At 48.9% G+C, this 14,694-nt stretch overlaps 1 long non-coding RNA gene across 1 annotated transcript; it reads left to right on the top strand.

Annotated features, from left to right (window-relative positions):
* Window positions 1–9,784: 9,784 nt before the first annotated feature.
* LOC138689885 (uncharacterized) lies at window positions 9,785–11,300 on the top strand. The gene is made up of 3 exons (XR_011328684.1): window positions 9,785–9,830; window positions 10,010–10,115; window positions 11,226–11,300. It is a non-coding gene; the product is annotated as an uncharacterized lncRNA (long non-coding RNA).
* Window positions 11,301–14,694: the final 3,394 nt, after the last annotated feature.

The raw sequence follows: 14,694 nt of genomic DNA, 5'->3' as shown, positions 1-14,694 counted from the left end.
GCTGTGGGGTGGCTACGCTCAGCGTCGCCTGTGGGCACTGCAGGGTCAGAAATGGAGAACAAGTTTTCTGTTCCTGGGGCTTGACAACAGGCTCGCGTGGCTGATGTGGGGGCTCGGAAACAGACTGAGCTGCGCGGCTTTGGGCCCAGAAACAGAGGTCCGGCCCTGCGTGTTTGGGCCTTGAGAACAGGCTCAGCAGCCGGGTTTTTTGGCTCCCAAATGGGCCCCGAGTCAGCTGGTGTGGGGGCCAAAAGCGGGAGCCAGCTTGGCTGGTTTTGCAGGCGGGTGGGAGGGTGTTGGGGGCTGCGGGGGGAAGCGGGGGGCGGGCAGGGTGCGTGGACCCTCCCCGGAGATGGGGATCTGGTTGTGTTGGACGCCAAAGTTTGGGAGTCCGGCACGCAGCAGGCCGAACTCAACATCTGTGATGGTCTGTGGGGGGGAAAGGTGCTTTTCAGACCCCACGTGCCCTCTTTGAGTCCAGCTCTTCTTTCTGCACTGCTCAGAATAGTTGTTAAGTAATTAATCGCGCAAATTAACGAATATTTATTCGGCGTGTAACTCTGACGTTTAATCCTAATGCTCCAGTTTTGACAGCAGTTGATAATACAACCTTATGGAAAGCCCAGACCGTTGCACGTAGCTGGAGCTTGTAAGGAGAAGCAGCTGAAATCAGCCGGAGCTTCAGTGCGGAGCTGGGGCTTCAACGAGCCAGAACTGTAGCAAGCGGGAGCTGGAACGAGGCGGGGTGTCCGCTGTCTGGAGCGTGCGTTAGCCAGAGGCAGAAGTACCTGCGGCTGTAAGGAGCAGGAAGCGCGGTTAGCTGGAGTGTCTTTTCGCTGGAGCGTCCGTCGGCCGGACTGCGCTCCCAGCACGGCGGAAGAGCGGCCGGGCGCAGGCAGGGCTGTCCGCAGCAAGCCGCTCCGAGCAGCAGGGAGGTGAGTTGTCCTTCTGCCAGCGGGGAGCCCGGCCTCTTCCCTCGGGCATGCAATCCACGCCGCGCTCCTCTCTCTGCGTGGAGGGCCTCTCCCGGTCCGTTCCCGCGGGCAGAAGCGAGGTGGGGGTCCCCCGTCTCTCCTGGGGCAGCCCCCGCTGCGAGTTGGCGCGGGCGAGGTGTCGTCGTCCCCTCGGTACTGGGCAAAGGGGAGAGAAACCGGCCGGTGGGAGCTCCTGGGGTGCAGAGCCCTTCCGGCAGAATCCTCCCCTGTCTTTTCACCATTGGCTGGGTGTGACAAGCAGGTTCATTTCTTTGTCTCCTCTTCTCCCAGTGTCACCTTCCGCGTCACACGAAGAAAATCCTGCGTGGTTGTCCTGGTTTCAGCTGGGATATAGTTAACTGTCTTCCTAGTAGCTGGTACAGTATGTGAAGAATGTTGATAACACTGATGTTTTCAGTTGTTGCTCAGTAGTGTTTAGACTATAGTCAAGGATTTTTCAGCTTCTCATGCCCAGCCAGGGCACCTGACCCAAACTGGCCAACAGTGTATTCCATACCATGTGACGTCCCATCTAGTTTAGGAACTGGGAGGTGGGGGGCAGGGATTCGCCGCTCGGGGACTGGCTGGGTGTCGGTCGGCGGGTGGTGAGCAATTGCCCTGCACATCATTTGTACATTTCAATCTTTTTATTACTACTGTTGTCATTTTATTAGTGTTATCATTATCATTATTAGTTTCTTCTTTTCTGTTCTATTAAATCGTTCTTATCTCAACCCAGGAGTTTTACTTCTTTTCCTGATTTTCTCCCCCATCCCACTGGATGGGGGGGGGAGTGAGTGAGCGGCTGCATGGTGCTTAGTTGCTGGCTGGGGTTAAACCACGACAGTGGTTAATTCTGCTTGCTGCTCAGGTAATCGCACGTATCGGGCTGGGGGAGCGGAGAGAAACACTTGCGAGTTCGAGGGCACTACAGATGCTCCACGTTAAACCCACAGAGAAGGCAAATTTGCTGCTAGTGCAGAAAAGCTGATGGAAAAATTGCTGTTAACAGATCGTGCCCTGTTCCTGAACTGGTCCATTGATGTGTTTTTGTTTCAGGTGAAAGAATGAAATTTCCTGTCTGGTAAATTCAGAGCTGCCTGTTAGCTTCTTCAGGGTTGAGTGTTTCTCTTCTCTCTGTTCATACTGATTTGATGGGCAAGCTGGAAATAGCCTTTTACTTTTTTATGTATAACTGAATTTTTAGGAATATGTGGTGTCCCTGTAGTTCATTTTTGAGCACCTAGATGCCAGTAGAAATGTAATGAGTGAAACATGATGGGAACTGGTACTTAAACTTGATTTTTATTTGGTTTTTTTTTTTTTCCTTCCCCATTAAGAGTGTTGATGGCATGTTGTCCCGTGGGACAATCCCCATTCCGTTCAGCGGAGTCTTCAGTCTAGGACTTTTAAGTAAACAAGTTTGTCCTTCCAAAAAGGGACTAGTCATTCCTAGGACCGAGGCATAGACTTGCAGAGTCGCTTAAGTACGTGATCGGAATTAAAGCCAACTTTCAGTTGATGTTGCTGCTGTTGGTCTTTGCTTTCACTAATTTCTCCACCACTCCCTCGTGGTTGGGAGCTCTGAATCGTAATGTTGTTCGGTCTCTAACACATTTCCACCCCCACCCCCCAAAAAAAGGAGAGGCAGTGTCTAAAAGTTAATTAGTTTCCTCACAAATGCGTGAGTAAATAAAATTTGAGTTATGATGATTAAAACCATAAAAACGACACCAGTCTTGCAGATCTGGACTATTTCTGAACAGGCATTCATCACACGCAGAAGTCGTCAGGGTACGGATCACCTGCGCTTCATGCTCTGACAAGACAAAATGCTGAGGCAGGGATGAGCTCTGAAAGAAGAAGGAAAAAAAAAAAAAGAAGGCTACAGGGTCACGGTTTTGTTTTGTTGTTGTTTGATTTTAGAGAGTGCAATATTGACTGGTGCCAGCCTGCAGAGCTCTTCTGCTGCCTGACCTCTCCTTCTCTTTCATGGCTGTAATTGTCGTTTGGATAATTGTAGAAGAGCAATTAAGTTACTTGCCTCTGTGAATGTGCTGGTAATACCAGGAAGGCAAATGCTTGAACCAGTAGTGAATAACTTGGCGACGAGTAGAATTTCTGAAGGAAGAACAGCAGCAGCAACAGGAAGCAAATAGCAAGTGACCAGAAACTTGCGTGTGTCAAAGGCATCAAAGCTTTCTTGCCGAACGTTGTTTGGCAATATGTTCCAAATGGCTTTTTTTGGTAAACGTAAATTTTCAGGAAGTTCATGGCTGTGTGTGGCAAAACGTGTCCCTGTGCGTACGCGTCCTGCTACGTAAATAGCATGGGTCAGTGGCAAGTCCTGTTCCCTACTCTCGACGTTGCCGTAGTAGTGTTGCGGTATTTAGACCTTCACGGACGGGCCGAGGAACGGAAGGAGAATGCCCGTTTTCTGTAAGGGCTCAGAATGCCGACCCTTTTCTCTGCCTGCCGCTCCCCTGTGCGTGAGATGAAGCTGTTTTATTTTTCTCCCTTGTTCCTGGTCTAAATATTTCTGGAGCTGTTGCTGCTGTGGGTTTGCAATTGGTGTTACTGCGTTTTTGTAGCGTTCCAGCGATGGGTCGTTTCTGCTGTGGCGAAGCGTCGAGATACGGTTTTCGGTTTAAAGCGTCAGAAACTACGTTCACGGAAACCGGTAACTCGCGGCGTAGGGGAAACCAATCTGGCGCGTGCAGCTGTGCTCGCAGGGCTGCTTGGTGGCTCCTCATCAAAACGGCAGGGTGTGTGCGTGGACATCCGTAGGGTTGCGCCCTGGGTCCGAGAGCGTTAACGTATTTTTGCTGTTGGAAGATGGAATGGAGCGTGCGCCTGTTAAATCTCAGGGCGGTCAAAAGCTAGGAGGGACCCTGAGCGGGTTTGGTGGCACAACTGCGGTTTTAAAAGATCTTGACCGTTTGGAGCAACGGCCTGGAAAAAATGATTCCTTTTTTGCAACGAGGCAGTTCACGAGGACAGATGTGTTGCTGTGCTCTTTAGCAAAACTACTCAACTTGGGATGTATAGGGTGATGAAGCCTCGGCTATACTAAGGCTTGAGAAAATGTATGTAGGTCTCTATGTCTGTCACCTGCGTGTATCTAGGAAAGTGAGTTCTAGTGAAAGTAAAGTTGCCAATGAGTCAAAAAAGAAGGGAGAAAAAAAAAAAGGCACGGTTGTCTGAAAAATGCAAAAGCTCTAGTGGCCTGTGTCAACAACTGTACCGAAGATGACGCAAAAATACTTTTTCCTCCGCTCAGTCGTACTGTCTTCACAAACCTTCACAAAAAAAAAAAAGGTAGCTTTGGATTCCTACCCAGTTTTATGCTAAAGTGTTGTGTGTTTTTTTTTTTTTTTTTTCTTCTTCTCTCAGCTGGATGTCAGCTGGCACCGTTTCGCCCTGGTTGCCCTTTCTTCTGCCGTGACGGTACGAGACAGATGGAAAGTTTCCGTAGTGGTCTGCATTTGAAGAATATTTTTTATTTGAAGAATAAAATAAAGAGGATCTGTAGGGTTTAGGGATTATTCCGTGCGGGGCCGGGACGATAGAACACCAATATGATGATTAAAGTCGTCCCTTTATTGAGCTTAGCTGATCATTTTTATACAATTTCTAAGTTGTTTAGAAACTCTGATTGGTTGCTGTCGTGGTTTCAGCCCAGCCGGTAACAAAGGACCACGCGGCCGCTCGCTCACTCCTCCCGCCCCCCTCCGGTGGGATGGGGGGAAGACGGAGGAGAGGAAAAAAAAAAAAAAAAAAAACCAAACCTGGAACCTCGAGGGTTGAGATAAAGGCAGTTTACTGGAACAACACAAAGAAATTGCAACAACAACAACGGTACTAATGAAAAAGTATACAAAAAAGAGTGATGCACAGTGCAACTGCTCACCACCCGGGACCCGACGCTCTGCCACTTCCCCCACCGAAAAGAAGAGCCCACCCCCCGGCCCGCTCCCCCTTTATATACTGAGCATGATGTCACATGGTATGGAATAGCTCCTTGGCCAGTTCAGGTCAGCTGCCCCGGCTATGCCCCCCACCTCCCAGGTTCCTGTAAAAATTAACTCTATCCCAGCTGAACCCAGGACATTATCCACCCCTTATTCTATACCATCTACATCATGCCCAGATCTTACATTTTCCAATCGACCACTACCACTTCCTTGTCTTATATATATAAGTATATGGACTTGCGTCCGTCCCCGTCGTCCCCCCGCACACACACACACACGCGAATGGTATTCCTTTAGCGTATGGGCTATTCCTCTAATGTGTCCATTGATTTTATTTAGTCCATGACTTTGGGGCTCCATCTGTTGTAACAGTTCTTCAGGATAAGAGAGATGGTGAGAGATGGTGGGTTGTTGTATGCTGCCTCTGGAACTTGTGGCTAGTACATTTGGTGCAACTCACGCCCTTGTTCTGCAGGTCGAGGATGTTGATCTTGAGGAAATTGCTGAGTGTCAGTTCAAGTTCCGTCGCTGTTGTACTTGGCTTAGTTTCAAAGTCCATCCCGCAGTCATTTGGGTAATTCTTACAGTAATACCCTTGATATGGCATATAGACACTATAGATACAATGACATGCATTGGCAGGGTATTTAGCAGTTAGGTATCATACAGCCCAATTCACTGGCTATTCTCTCCCAAAATCAAATCTCCCTGAGGTACACATCGAACTTCCCCATCCTTCTGCATCACCCACCAGGTGTACCCAGGTCCCTGAGCAAAAACAACCCCTTGAATGGGTTTGCCTCTGCTTGAGGGAGGACTAACCCAGACTGTCTTTCCTAACATACTCCTCATGCGCACTACAGGGACTTTATCGCCTTCTACAGTATGTGGAAGTCTTGGTTGGGCGGGGCCAGCCCGATTGGCGGATCCTCTAGTATTAACTAACCAGGTGGCTTTTGTTAAATGTGTATCCCGATGTTTGAAAGTCCCACCCCCCATCGCTCTCAATGTAGTTTTCAGCAGTCCGTTGTATCGTTCGATTTTTTCCGGAGGCCGGTGCGTGATAAGGGATGTGATATACCCACTCAATGCCGTGTTCTTTGGCCCAGGTATCTACGAGGTTGTTTCGGAAGTGAGTCCCGTTGTCCGACTCGATTCTTTCTGGGGTGCCGTGTTGCCATAAAATTTTCTCTTCAAGGCCCAGAATAGTGTTCTGGGCAGTGGCATGGGACACAGGGTATGTTTCCAGCCATCCAGTGGTTGCTTCCACCATTGTAAGCACATGGCACTTGCCTTGGCGTGTTCGTGGGAGTGTGATATAGTCAATCTGCCAGGCCTCCCACTGTTTACATTTCAGCCATCGCCCCCCATGCGACAGGGGTTTTTGCCGCTTGGCTTGCTTAATTGCGGCACATGTTTCACATTCGTGGATGACCTGTGCGATAGTGTCCATGGTCAAGTCCACCCCTCGATCTCGAGCCCATCTATATGTTGCATCTCTCCCCTGATGGCCTGAGGTATCGTGGGCCCACCGAGCCATAAATAGCTCACCCCTACGTTGCCAGTCCAGGTCCACCTGAGACACTTCAATCTTGGCGGCCTGATCTGCCTGCTGATTGTTTTGATGTTCTTCAGTGGCCCGACTCTTGGGTACATGAGCATCTACATGACGTACTTTTACCACTAGCTTCTCTATCCGAACAGCGATATCTTGCCACAGTGCGGCAGCCCAAATGGGTTTACCTCTGCGTTGCCAGTTGCCCTTCTTCCATTGCTGTAGCCACCCCCATAGGGCATTTGCCACCATCCATGAGTCAGTATAGAGATAGAGCACTGGCCACTTTTCTCTTTCAGCAATATCTAATGCTAGCTGGATGGCTTTCACCTCCGCAAACTGACTCGATTCACCTTCTCCTTCAGCAGTTTCTGCAACTAGTCGTGTAGGACTCCATACAGCAGCCTTCCACCTCCGATGTTTTCCCACGATGCGACAGGACCCATCAGTGAACAGGGCATATTGCCTCTCATTTTCTGGCAGTTTATTATACAGCGGGGCCTCTTCAGCCCGTGTCACCTCCTCCTCTGGCAACATTCCAAAGTCTTTGTCTTCTGGCCAGTCCGTGATCACTTCTAAAATTCCTGGGCGACTGGGGTTTCCTATGCGAGCCCGTTGTGTGTACTTTCTCTCTCCTCTCTCTTGGGCAGAGGAACACTTACTCCCAATAACTGCAATGCGGGCCTGTACAGGTGAGGAGGAGGACATATCTACTTTGAATTGCTGGAACTCTCGGGACAATTCCTCTACAGCTGAGACACAGGCCCGTAGGGAGGAAGAGAGACTTCCTTCATATTGCCGGAGTTGGACAGCCAATTCATCCACCGTTTGTCCATAGCCTTCTTTCCAGGACATTACTGCCAATGAGTTGGCATAGGTTGGTGGTGCACTTCGTAGAAACTTCCGCCACATCGGTTGTGTGCATTGGACTTCATCTGGATCTGTGGGTGACTGCGCATTTTCTGGATCATTATAAATCACCTCCAGCACGGCTAATTCCCTCAGGTACTGGATACCTCTCTCCATGGTGGTCCACTTGCCTTGGTGACATGTAACTTCATCCCTGAAAGGGTATCTTTCCTTTACACCTAACAGAAGTCGCCTCCAGAGGCTGAGGACTTGTGTTTTTCTCCCAATCGCCTTGTCGATACCCCCTTCTCTAGACAGAGATCCCAACTGCTTGGCTTCCTTACCCTCTAATTCCACACTACTAGCCCCATTATCCCAGCATCGGAGCAGCCAGGTAACAATGTGCTCACCTGGGTGGCGGCTAAAATCTTTTCGCATGTCACGCAACTCACTCAGGGATAGAGATCGGGTAATTATTTCAGGTTCTGCCTCTTCCTCCTGTTCTCGCGATGACCCTGGTTCATCTTCATCTCTCACTGAGCGAACTGATTTCTTTGTGTGTTTCTTTTTCTGTACAGGGGCAACTGATACTGGCACAGGTTGGTTCTCTGGTTTAGTGGCAGTATCTGTCACCGGGGTAGGGGCAGCCATGGTACCTGTTGTCGTGGTAGGGGCGGCCACGGTGCATGTTGTCGGGGTTGGGGCGGCCACGGTGCATGTTGTCGGGGTTGGGGCAGCCACGGTGCATGTTGTCTTGTTTTCCATCTTTTCCCCCTTTTCCCCCTGGGGGTGCTGCATAGTATCAAGCAGGGTTTGGTAGATACCGGCCAGGGCCCAGCACAGTGTAGTGAGTTGTGTGTCTCTGGGATAGCCACAGCATTTTCCTTTCAAAAATTCTATCACTTCATGAGGGTTCTGCAGTTGTTCGGGAGTGAACTTCCAAGTCACTGGAGGTGAGAAGTTCTCTAGATACCTGCCCACATCCTCCCACACGCCGTGCCACCCATGAATATCCAGCTTTGGGACAGATCTCTGGGTGGTACTCTTAAAGAGCCTCTTTGTAGCCCTAGACAAGACCTGAAACATAGTCAGGAGGCATAGCACTAACAGCACACAGGCTTGCGCATCCCAAGGATATTCAAAATTCTCGAAAACTGTTGTAATTAGTTGGAAAGAGAAAAGGGAGGGGAACGGATGGGGGGAAGTATTCCCCCCTGACTTCCCCATGGGTTGGGTGTAATTACCAATAAAATCCGACAGAAGGTGCCCAAAGTCTGGAAATGATATCACTGCCTCATACAGATAACAGCTTAACCTCATGACCAGTGATGTAATCATTTCACAAGTCGACATTGCCCAGTACAGCAAAATGATAATCCCAATCACTCTCCCAGAGATGAGATACGCAACTACAGGCAATACATAAAGCATATAAGAACTTACAAAACGCCACCATGTAAACAGCTGAATCAACATTGTGACTAACATCTATTTATCTAGTATAAGAAATGCGTATGACAAATTTGTTTCAACACGCTCTGGCCAGATCTGTCGTTATCTCAACCCTTCGTGCCCCACGTTGGGCGCCAAAAAGGACTGTCGTGGTTTCAGCCCAGCCGGTAACAAAGGACCACGCGGCCGCTCGCTCACTCCTCCCGCCCCCCTCCGGTGGGATGGGGGGAAGACGGAGGAGAGGAAAAAAAAAAAAAAACCAAACCAAACCTGGAACCTCGAGGGTTGAGATAAAGGCAGTTTACTGGAACAACACAAAGAAATTGCAACAACAACAACGGTACTAATGAAAAAGTATACAAAAAGAGTGATGCACAGTGCAACTGCTCACCACCCGGGACCCGACGCTCTGCCACTTCCCCCACCGAAAAGAAGAGCCCACCCCCCGGCCCGCTCCCCCTTTATATACTGAGCATGATGTCACATGGTATGGAATAGCTCCTTGGCCAGTTCAGGTCAGCTGCCCCGGCTATGCCCCCCACCTCCCAGGTTCCTGTAAAAATTAACTCTATCCCAGCTGAACCCAGGACAGTTGCTGCATGCAAGCATTTGGTGTCCACGCGCACAAGCATAAACGGTGCTTGGTTACATCGGTACTGTCCACGCGCACAAACGTAAGATAGAGTTAGTTATACCCGCTCTGTACACGCGCATAAACATAGGACATAATTGGCCGTATTAATTAGAGCATGCAGGACTTGTCTTAGTCCAATTGGTCGAGATAAGCCCCTGAATTGAGGTTGTTTGTGCCAAGTTCCCTTTATCATGGAATGTGCACCTGTGTTTTTCTAATTGGTATCTTTCTTTTTCTCTCTTCTTGTTTATTCTGTTCAAGGCCTTCTAAAAGTGTCTGGAACGCTCCTGTGACCATGAGCTACTTGTAGGCCCAATAACTAAATTCCCTATAACTGAACACTACAAGGATCCAGCCAGCAGCTGCAGACAGGAGATAGCCTGCCTCTCCAGGTGAGGATGGATCCTTCTTAGCGTAGTCCTCAGCAGATCCGATCACCGGTGTGCACGGCAGGGTCTGTATGCGTAACCAAAACCACAGTACAGTCATGTAGTGTGTGTGTGCATGTGAGGCTGTGTTTCTAGGAAGCCTCATATTGTAAGAGCTGTAAGGCACCAATCTATTCTCTTAGGTGGATGACAGTCAAGTGACTGCAGCTACAGAGGAGGAAGGGAGAGGGAGAGAGAGACAGACATGTCTGAACTGTCAAATTCTCCCAGCAGCTCCAAGAGCGGGAGGTACAGTGAGTCCTGGACCCCTGGGGCTGTGTCACCCCTCTTCTGCATCCCAGTCCCTCCCTGCCCCCACCTTTTCTTTCTCTCACTGCTTTAATTTTTTTGTTTTTTTCTTCCTGTACCTCTCCCTCTCTTGTTCTCTAAGTCCCCCTCTTTCTCTGTTGTTCTGCCTCTCTGTTTTCTTTTTCTCTCTGCACTTCTGACCTGTCCCATCCCTCTTTTTTTATCCTCTGTTTCTGCCCTGCAGCCCATCACTACTTTTTCTTTCTCCATCTATCCGTCTGTCTTCTTATCCCAATCTTGTAATTCCTCCCTGTCTGCCCTTTAGCCCTTCACAGTTCCCGCCGCTCTCAGCTGTCTGATGCTGTGTCTCTATTTTTAAATTCCTTTTTCTGCCCTGTGTTCTGGATACACTTTTACTTTCTTAGATTCTTTTGTTCCAGGTCCCTGTCCCTATGTTTTAACTTCTTCCCTCACTGTCCCATAGCCCATTTTTGTCTTTATTATTCTCTCTCTGTCTGGTTCCCTGTCCCTATTCTTTATTTTCCCTCTCTCTTCCCTTTAGATCATCAGTATTTTTGATATTTCTCAGTCTCTCTCATCTACCTCACTCTCCCCTTTTTTAATTCTTCCTTCTGCCCTGTGGCTCATCACTAATATTTGTTTTTCTCCATCTCTCTGTCTGGTATCCTCTCCCTTTTTATTAGTTCCTCCTCTCTGTCCTGTAGCCCATTGCTACCCGCCCCCCGCCACCCCATCTCTCTCTGTCTCCCTTTCCATACTTTTCAATCCCCCCTCTCTGCCCTGTAGCCAATCACTGTTGTAGTGAGTTTGTGTGGCAAGCTGGGGCAGGGGAGTGGGCAGGGGCTGCAGGGGTGGGTTCTGTGAGAAGACACCAGGACTTGCCCCCATGTTGGGCAAAGCCAGTTCCAGCTCCAAGATGGAGCTGCTACTGGTCAAAGCTGAGCCAACCAGCAACCCTGGTAGCACTTCTGTGATATGTAAGAAGGGCTAAAAAATGCTGTGCAGAAGCTGTCAGTCCTGCAGACACCAAAGTCAGTGAAGAAGGAAAAGGAGGAGGTGATCCAGGTCCTAAAGCAGATTCCCCTGCAGCCTGCAGTGAAGACCATGGTGACACAGGCTGTCCCCCTGCAGCCTACGGAGGTCCATGGCAGAGCAGATATGCACGCTGCAGCCCGCCAGAGCAGGCGGATGCACGCAAAGGAGGCTGTGACGCTGTGGAGGGGAGCCCACGCTGGAGCAGGTTTTCTGGCAGGACCTGTGGCCCCATGGGAGTGACACCACACTGGAACAGAAGAACATGAAGAAGGAAGGAGCAGCAGAGACAACTTGTGATGAACTAACTGCAACCCCCCGCTCCCTCTCCCCCTGTGCTGCTTAGTAGGAGGAGGTAGAGAAGTCAGGAGTGAAGATGAGCCCAGGAAAAAAAGAGAGGGGTGGGGGGAAGGTGTTTTTCAGATTTGTTCATATTTCTCATTATTGTACTCTGATTTTGACTGACAAATTAATTTCCCCAAGTTGAGTCTGTTTTGCCTGTGCAGTAATTGGTGAGCAATCTCTTTGTCCTTATCTTGACCCACAAGCTTTTTTGTTGCATTTTCTACCCTGCTGTCTTGTTGAGGAGGAGGAAAGATAGAGTGGCTTGGTGGACACTCGTCAGCCAGGCAAGGTCAACCCGCCACAGTTTCCTTCTATCAGGCTCCCTGTCCCTATTTTTTAAATCTTGCCTATGTTTCTTGTATGTCATCACTTTTGAAACTTCCTACCTCTCCATCCCTATTTAAATTCTTGCATGTTTCTTAAACCCAGTTGCTTTTAAAATTTTCTTGCTACTTTTCCCTCTCTTTGTCTCCCTGACCTTATTTTAATTTCTCGCCTGTGTTTCTTGTACGCTGTTGCTTTTCAAATTTCGTTCTTAACATCTCCCTCTATGCAGCTTCATGTACCTACTTTTTGATTCTTGTACTCTGTTGCTTTCAAAATTTTCTTTCTAGGTTTCCTTCTATCCATCTCCCTGTCTCTAGTTCTTAACTCTTCCCTCTCTGTCCTGTACCCTGTCACTTCTTACATTTTCTTTCTACATCTCCCTCTTTCTACATCTCCCTGTGCCTATTTGTTAGTTCTTGCCTATGTTTCTTGTATGCTGTTGCTTTTTAAAATTTTTCTCTCTACCTGGCTCCCTGTTTCTTTTTTCTAGTTCTTGCTGTTTCTTCTCCTGTATCACTTGAGAATGTTTCCCTGTCCCTTGTCCTGTCTTTATCTTCCTGTCCTGCCTGTCTCTTCCCCTTCTCTCCCCTGCTTCCTATTATTTATTCCTCCATCTCCATCCCTGTTGTTCTGCTCAGTCTCTCTGCTCTTCTCTCTCTATACCGTTTTCCTGCTTGTTGTCCCTCTCTTGTTCCCAGCATCCAATTTCCTGGCTCCCTGTCTTGCACATCTGTGTCCCTCTGTCCTTCCTCCTGCTTTTCTCTTCCCTTTTATCCTCCCATCCTGCTGCCTTTGGGCACTGAGCCTTGTAGCCAACTCATTGCCAGGATTTCTTATATGCATTAATGAATAAATTTTTCCTGCCTCCTCTGTCTCCCTGGATGTGGGTAGGTGCGGGGGCGGGGATGATGTGCTGTGGGGCTTTGGCAATGGCCCCTGTTCCTGATGGGCTCCAGCTGGGGCTGGGATGGCCCCAGGTGTGGCCAGTGAGGCTGAGGATAGGACTGGCCCTGCTGTGTGAAGGGGCTCCAGCTGTAAAGGGGGCTGCCTGGGCAGGGGAACTGGCTGAGGAGGGAGTGCACGGGGGTCTGGCTGGTAGGTGCTTGCAGCAAGGAATGGCCAGTCCCTGTGGCAAGGAAGGATCCCTCTGAGCTGTCCCTGGCCTTTGTTGGCTACATGCGTGAGCCACCATGTATCAAAGCAAGCCTTGCGGGTGAGGAGCATTGAGGCATCCGCTGCCTGCTGCCGAGCGGATGAGGGTCAGGCAGCCGGCACTGGGGAGGATGAAGGGGCAGAAGCAGAGAGAGAAGCATCGGGGCGGTGAAGGTCTCCTGCCGGCACCAGGAGCTGTGGTGAGTCGCACGTCCTCTCCTCTACATCCAGGCCCACCTCTGCCTCCCTTCTTTAGACAACTGCTTGCCTCCCTTCCTCTGTCTCCCTCTCTGCCTGCCCACCTATGTGTATGGCTCCTCAAAACTTGTTATTCTTCTGTCAACTCTGCCCAGTACCCTGCTGCCTTTTAAATTTTTAATATGCCTCTCTCTAACCAGCTGCTTCTCCCTGTTTTTTATTTTTTCTGCACTGCCTTGTACCCCATGACTTTGAAAATTTAATTTCTATGTCTTCCCCTCTCTGTCTCCCTGACCCTATATTTTAATTCCTCCCTCTCTGTCCTGTACCCAGTTGCTTGAGACTGGCTGGGCATCGGTCAGTTGGTGGTGAGCAATTGTTTTCATTTGCTGGGTTTTTTTTCCTCGTACAACTTAAAAAAAAAAGTCTTTTTAATTATTAAACTTTTTATATCAACCCATGAGTTTCTTACATTTACCCTCCCGATTCTCCCCCTATCCCACTGTGGGGGAGTAAGTGAGCAGCTGTATAGTACTTAGTTGCCAGCCAGGGTTAAACCACGATGCTACATCTACTTTTATGAATCTGCCTATTGCTGTTTTTTAATTATTTCCTGTCTGGTGTGTACCCTGTTGCTTTGAAAATTTGCTTTCTATGTCTACTTTTATCCAGTTCACTGTCTTTATTTTTTATTTTTTTCCTCTCTGTCCTGTGCCCCTGTGTCACTTTTAAATTTCCTTTATATTTCTCAGTTTTAGTTCACTGTGGCTATTTTAAAATTTTTTTGTCCTGTACCCAGTCACTTCTTAAACTTTCCCTCTATGTCTACTTGTATCAAGCTGTGTATCACTGTTTTTTAATTCTTTCCTCACTATTGTGTACCCCGTTGCTTTTTACTTTTTCATTCTATGTCTACTTTAACCTATTCACTGTCTTAAAGTTATTCCTGTCTGTCATGTAGCCCATCACCTTTTAAATTTTCTTCTTATATCTGTCTGTTTAGTTAGCTGTCCCCATTTTTTAATTCTTTTGTCTCTGTCACGTACCCTGTTGTGCTGGTTTTGGCTGGGATTGAGTTAATTTTCTTCCCAGTAGCTAGTATGGGGCTACGTTTTGGATTTGTGCTGAAAACAGCATTGATAACCCAGGGATGTTTTTGTTATTGCTGAGCAGTGCTCGCACAGGGTCAAGGGCTGTTCTGCTTCTCACCCTGCCCCACCAGTGAGCAGGCTGGGGCTGAACAAGGAGCTGGGAGGGGACACAGCTGGGACAGCTGACCCCAACTGACCCAAGGGCTGTTCCAGACCATATGGTGTCATGCTCAGCATATCAAGCTGGGGGAAGGAGAAGGAAGGGGGGGACATTCAGAGCGATGGCATTTGTCTTCCCACGTAACCGTTACACAGGATGGAGCCCTCCTTTCCTGGAGATGGCTGAACACCTGCCTGCTGATGGGAAGCGGGGAATGAATTCCTTGTCTTGCTTTGCTTGTGTGCATGGTTTC

This window comes from Haliaeetus albicilla, chromosome 18, assembly GCF_947461875.1.
Source record: "Haliaeetus albicilla chromosome 18, bHalAlb1.1, whole genome shotgun sequence".
Classification (NCBI taxonomy): Eukaryota; Metazoa; Chordata; class Aves; order Accipitriformes; family Accipitridae; genus Haliaeetus; species Haliaeetus albicilla.
Note: the sequence above shows the minus strand (reverse complement) of the source record. Positions and strands in the feature narration are given on the sequence as shown.